The sequence below is a fragment of the Salmo salar genome, chromosome 12, assembly GCF_965601325.2.
Source record: "Salmo salar chromosome 12, fSalSal1, whole genome shotgun sequence".
NCBI lineage: Eukaryota > Metazoa > Chordata > Actinopteri > Salmoniformes > Salmonidae > Salmo > Salmo salar.
Window position 1 is genome coordinate 56,604,225 of NC_138302.1, and position 7,023 is coordinate 56,611,247.

The window sequence follows — 7,023 nt, forward strand, 5'->3', positions numbered from 1 at the left end:
GGGTATATATTAGCTTAAAGGGGCAATCTCCCCCATCAACCTTGGCAGACAAGTCCCAACAGGCACAGTGGAGATTTGAAGGATGGATGAGCAAGAAGGAAGCTGAGGATGATTAGATAGAAGAGATGGACCAGTAGGAAGCTGGGAACGATTAGGTCGGTGGCCATGAGGTCTTTATGATGGGACTGATGAGATGTTGTGAACCACTAACTCGCTTTGAGGGACCTCCATTATCACGTGTTGCTGACAAAACTCAGAGGGTGACTTCCAGAGAGTGGCATGGCGGAGACACAGGGGCAGTCATTCATGCATGTGATTAGTGGATTAACGAGGCAGAAAAGGATGTCCCACAGGATCATGGGACAAGGACAGAGGACACATTCCTCTGCTCAGAAGTTGCTGACCCCTGCCAGATCTTACAACACCTGGATAGGTATTTTACATACCAGCTAACGCACTATATTATAGCAATACGTCAGTTGACGACGTGGCATGCAACCATTGGTTGACGCATGCAACGTTTGAGGTGGGGAACGCAATCTATATGACGGTGTCACACTGAAAAGCTGATGTCACCATTTGCTGTTCTGTCTGGAGTACGATGGAGTTCAGAGTGCGTCTTGAACCGGCAAACCGGCAATTACTTTCTGCTATAACAGTCGATACCCTTTATCAGAGGGACGAAACACACTTAGAGAGATGTTTGCTGCCTTTTTCAGAGAGTCCAAGATAATAAATAACCGGCATATCACCATACAGACAGGACAGAAAGACAGAACAGACACACAGCACTATGCATGCATGCAGTGTCATTTACTATATTGATCATGTGAGTGTTATTGATCAGGTTATGAGTTGTATTGATCAAGTTAACAGACATGACACAGAACATTCCCTCAGTCAAAGAGATGAATGAGACACAGTATTATAATAATAATGATGCCTGTGACAGACTATGCTATACATATACAGAACCAGTCAAAAGTTTGGACACACCTACTCATTCAAGGGTTTTTCATTATTTGTACTATTTTCTACAATGTAGAATGATAGTGAAGACATCAGAAACTATGAAATAACACATGGAATCATGTACTAACCAAAAATGTTTTAAAAATAAATAAATAAAAAGTGTTAAACAAATAAAAATATAATTTATATTTGAGATTCTTGAAAGTAGCCACCCTTTCCTTTGATGACAGCTTCGCACACTCTTTGCATTCTCTCAACCAGAATGCATTCAACTAACAGGTGTGCCTTGCTAAAGTTCTAGAATTTCTATCTTAATAAATTTGAGCCAATCAGTTGTGTTGTGACAAGGTAGGGGTATACAAAAGTATACAAAAGATAGCCCTATTTGATCAAAGACCAAGTCCATATTATGGCAAGAACAGCTCAAATAAGCAAAGATAAATGACAGTCCATCATTACTTTAAAACATGAAGGTCAGTCAATACGGAAGATTTCAATGTTGCAAAAACCATCAAGCGCTATGACGAAACTAGCTCTCATGAGGACCGCCACAGAAAAGGAAGACCCAGAGTTACCTTTGCTGCAGAGGATAAGTTCATTAGAGAGTTACCAGCCTCAGAAATTGATGCCCAAATAAATGCTTCACAGAGTTCAAGTAACAGACACATCTCAACATCAACTGTTCAGAGGAGACTGTGTGAATCAGGCCATGGTCAAATTGCTACAAAGAAACCACTACTAAAAGGACAGAAGAGACTTGCTTGGGCCAAGAAACATGAGCAATGGACATTAGTCTGGTGGAAATCTGTCCTTTGGTCTGATAAATCACAAATTCTGACTTTTGGTTCCAACCGCCGTGTCTTTGTGAGACGCAGAATAGGTGAATGGATGATCTACCACAGCATTATGCAGCGATACACCATCCCACCTAGTATGCGCTTAGTGGGACTGTCATTTGTTTTTCAACAGGACAATGACCCAACACACCTTCAGGCTGTGTAAAGGCTAAGAAGGAGGAAGATGGAGTGCTGCATCAGATGACCTGGCCTCCACCCAATTGACATGGTTTGGGATGAGTTGGACCGCAGAATGAAGGAAAAGCAGCCAACAAGTGCTCAGCATATGTGGAAGCACCTTCAAGACTGTTGGAAAAGCATTCCTCATGAAGCTGGTTGAGAGAATGCCAAGAGTGTGCAAAGCTGCCATCAAGGCAAAGGGTGGCTATTTGAAGAACCTCAAATATAAAATATATTTGGATTTGATTCACACTTTTTAGGCTAGTACATGATTCAATGTGTTTTTTCATAGTTTCGATGCCTTCACTTTCATTCTACAAGGTATAAATAGTCAAAATAAAGAAAAACCCTTGAATTAGTAGGTGTCAAAACTTTTGACTGGTACTGTATGTTACAGCATTAAACACACAAAAAAAATAGTAGTCAATAAGTTAAATATGTAATGTTTTTCTGAGGCAGGTCCTGAGGGGAAGGTGTAGCCAACAGTATGATTAGACATTTTCAGTTTACTGCAGCAGTCACACCTAGTCTAGTCTAGAGTGAAGGTGAAAGTGCGTATACGGGATAAAGGCCGGCTTTAAAGGGGGGAGATCAACCTTAATGTTCTGAATTTAATAATATTGCAATATTAGCCGTGGCCCTTGACACTCCGCTGCCGGAGGAAAATAACAGCCCCGATGACCTCCTTTGGAGGTCATACAATCTGAAAAATAGTCACTAGCAGATTTTGCGGGGTCTCCCCCTGTAGAAACGCAATAGCGCGAGGACACACCCAGAAAAGGAAGGAGAACTGAGAGAAGGAGGAGAGTTGATGCCCATCCCTTGGAAATTATGTAACAAGGATTTACTTCTCGCAACGAGCGAGCGCTTGTTAATTAAACAAGGTTCTCTTCTCTTTCGAAGCTCGAGCTAAAACATCATATTCTGTTTGAGTCAAAAAGCACAACCAGTCACATCAGTTGACATGTTGAATCTGAACTAGGAAGAACTAAATGGATCAAGCTAAACCGGCATATCCAATAATTCAGACACAAAGCTACGCACAGATAAATACACGCACACGTGAGCACGATCAAACGAGACGACCCTGACGACAAATGCGCATTGCCGTCTGTGACATTTACGCGGAATCTCCTAATAAAACGATAGGATAAACCCACGAGCGCAGAAAATGCCTCCCCAGACATGCACAACAATTCATTTTCTACGTGAGACAAACTGTTGCGACAAATACTCATTGGTGAAGGACACAGACTCCCCGTCTGAATAGTAGCCGCAACCCCCCATACGGAAATGAGCTGTTCCCACCTATAAAACATCAGTGTTTATTACCAAACTAGGGGAGGTTGTTTATTGAAACTTGACTATTTTCTCCCAGCAAGACTGAACTCGCTATCTGCAGACAACGAACGGATGGTTGCATTGGTAAAGCCAGTGCAAAACACACGCATCGCACGAAACCATTAATTCGTTCCACACACACACCTGTGGAAAATAACCTGAGATTTGGAAGAGAAGGGTAGAGGCAGCAGTCCTTACCCGGATGCTGAGGGCAGTCAGGCGGTTAGGTAGCCTACATGACAACCAGACGGCAGGAGATGGTCTAACTGAGCGCTCCTCTCCTCAGCTCACACACACTAGACTAACGGGTAAATCCACTATCCCGTATCTCAGTCTTCTTCCGCTTCTGTCAGAGCTGGGTAGTGCAAAAGGTCTTTCAGTGAGTAGGCGTACAGTTTGACACCGAAAAACACCACACAACCACTAAAAAAATTAACAAAAATCAGTGCCTATATTGATATTGTGCTTTTGAGATGGGGAGAGAAATCCGTGAGATGGGTTTTACCACTATGCGATCGGCGCAAATATGCGTGCTGTAGGAGTGCAAGCTATAGCCTACGGTTTTGTTTTTTCCTCATCTGGACTCCGATGTGACAACTGTGGCATTGCACAGAGACGGGCTTGATCGTGGCACTTTATAGCTTTTCCTTTTTGTTTTAGATATCAGTAACTTGACGTGTGGTGTGTGACAAGCTAGACCAACGCGTTATGAGTCCCAAAAGTAAACCAACTGTTGAGATTTCACTTCGAAAACGAACACCCCATAACACCCTTCCTCTCCAAATAGGAGGAAAATATCGCGCAGAGGAAGGATCCTCTTGGTGGGCCGAATGCACAGCACCAGTCCCAATAGATTCACTCCAAAAGGTTTCTTGTTTTGTCTAGGCTAAAATGTGACTGGGTTCACGTCCATCCGCGGTAAATGTACAGATAAACGCGACCTATCTCCGAACTACAGAAAGATCAGAGCACCGATCGGTTCACCGATTTCCGTGGCTGGAAAAACGAAAGAGATATACAGCGTCTGAAGCGAGCGCCGCCACGGAGGGGGAGGCGGGCGGAGGGAGAAAGAGGGAGGGACGAAATCGGGATTACCCATTTAAAGTGGATTCTTGAGGAGACATGATCGTTTCTCTTGAACAGTTGAATCGATGATCGCCTGAATAGTCCTGTAATGGCATCAGGAAAACCATATACTTATCATATTTCCCCCCAGGTCTGCGTTTGTAGCTTGTCTGCTCTACCCTCCACGGTGTGATTCATGAAATGGTTAAATTTAGGCCTAGGCCTGGCTACATGTCCTCAATACAGGAATAAATGTTTGATTGCCAGTAATTTTGCAAATTTACGAGAATATAACCCGACTCCACAAGTAGCCTAAAGTTTAATAGAATAAGAATGTACCTATAGCCCTAAAGTGTTTCGGATTATGTTGAGCCCAGTAGAAATGACTCACTTTGAGTCACTTTGTTATGAAATTATTATTATTTTAACATTTTATTTAACTAGGCAAGTCATAAGAATAAGAATATAATGTTTCTGAGCAAATCTACATTAATCTGGGTGCGACCATGATTAAGGGTAATCATGAATGAATGGTGAATAATGATGAGTGAGAAAGTTACAAAGATGATGCTGAAACTAGTTTCACAACATTTGTGCACAACATAGGGCAGCGCACAATTGGCCCAGCGTCGTCAGGGTTAGGGGAAAATTTGTCCGGATAGGCCGTTATTGTAAATAAGAATTTGTTTCTTAACTGACTTGCCTAGTTAAATAAAGGTTAAATAAATAAATAAAAACATAATACGAAACAGAACCAAAACAAACTGCAAATGCATCCAGAAAGTTTTGCTTGGAATATGGGACCAAATACTAAACTTTTGACTACATTTAAGTGAATTTGTCCAAATACTTATGACATCTTTAAATGGGGGGACTATATACATAAAGTGCATTTATTTCTAAATTCTAAAACGGATATGTATGAAAATACCCTCAAATAAAAGATGACATTCTGTTCTTTCGCCTCATATAAAACATTTGACAAACATCTGACAAACACCGCTCTAGCTCTGCCACCTTTCACCGCAGATGCGGAAGGGCTACATCGGCTCTGCCACAAGATTTCTCTAGTTTAAACCAACAGATGTTGATGGGGATTTTTGTATTATGCTCATTAGATTTCGGCGGGGGCACGGAATTCGACTCTAGTGGGTTAAAGGTAAAAAAAAATTTAAATCACTAAAAATACACATTATGTGGTGGTCATACTTGTCAGCGCATATACGGGGAGATTTACATGCATTTCTATCTTCCCTCTATGCTCAAATCAATTATTTGATTAATTAATATAATTTATGAAAGTGCATATTTGACTCAAACGTTCCATGTGCTGTATTAGTATTTGTAAACACTGAGCAAAAATTGGTTAAAGGTAGAAAAAGAAATGCAGTCTGGTTGAGATGGGTTGCTAGCATGTGCTAAAATAGTAACAACCATATGTAGATAACAGAGTGTTCTAGGAACACAAACATGTGATTAGCTTGGAGAAAAACAGCGAGAAAGAAGGAGAGGGAGAGAATGGTCTCGACTCTAACATACAGTACAATGATTTCAAGTGTAAATGAGTTCAAAATGTGTTTATATAAGATGTAAAGTTGTGTAGCAGAGGCGTTCAGTAAATTATGCTTGCATAATGAGCAATCTTGCCCGAAGATTCGTTTTTACCACAAAAGTTAACGCCAAGGCTTTTTATTATTACATTTTTATTTAACCTTTATTTAACTAGCTCTGTGTGCTATCATTGTTTTAGGGTTAGGGTTAGATTTTTTGGCTTGATTTCTGGTTTGTGGTTATGGTCAAAAACAGAGACACAAATAAGGAAGTCACAAATCGATACTGTCATACCTTTGTGCCTGAGTTATCCCTCTGAGCTAAAGCCTAGGTATGAGCTAGGGGAGCTAACATGAGTCTTCAGTTTTCTGACAGGTTGAACATAGTTCAGTCAGTAAACCACCTTTACTGCATCTACATATAAGACCTGATAGAATACAGAGGCGAGAATGTATGCCCAAGGCCTATACGAAACGCCAACGCATGAAAACACTGCATCTGATATTCATGAGCACCTGTTCTACATGTAGGTGTTACAGGCTGAGAGGTGCCAGTCAACATCTCAGCTCTTCTGTGACTGACACCCTCCCTTCGCACTTAAAGGGATAATTCAACACCAAATCTTGAAGGGGGTAGTTCAACACCAAATATTACAGGGATAGAACAACAACAAATATAAAATGGAGAGGTCAACACCAAATCTTTAAGGGGTAGTTCAACACCAAATATTAGAGGGAAATGTCTAAAACAAATATAAAATGGACAACTCAACACCAAATCTTGAAGGGAGAGGTCAAATTTTAAAGCAAACAGGTCAACACCATAGAGCACAAAATCTCAATTTTAAAGAAGTAATTTTTCTTCTTCTTTTATGTTTGAAAAAAGCGTAAAGCTAATATTGGCGAATTACTGACACATGCAGTGCTGTAGTCCTGAATCTAAACTTGTGTGTCATTTATTTATTGTAGCCACTAGATGTCAGCAATATAGCTTATAGCCATTGACATACCATAGGCAACACAATTTGAAGAACAAGACAATGCTCTAATCATTGGCTGATCGTTCCAAGACCATAGGA

General features: G+C 40.9%; 1 protein-coding gene across 6 annotated transcripts in view; it reads right to left on the minus strand.

The window, feature by feature from the left end:
• Positions 1-7,023, minus strand: part of LOC106565103 (plasma membrane calcium-transporting ATPase 1) — a 166,397-nt gene that overhangs the window by 157,003 nt on the left and 2,371 nt on the right. For 3 of the 6 annotated variants that reach the window (XM_045691507.2, XM_045691506.2, XM_014131833.3), the window contains exon 1: positions 3,528-4,365. The exons of 1 other annotated variant lie outside the window; for it this stretch is intronic. The gene's annotated coding sequence lies outside the window, so the exon portion shown is untranslated. Of the gene's footprint in view, positions 1-3,527; positions 4,366-7,023 lie in introns of those variants that run through there. 2 more of the 6 variants (XM_014131834.3, XM_014131831.3) reach the window with 1 other exon arrangement.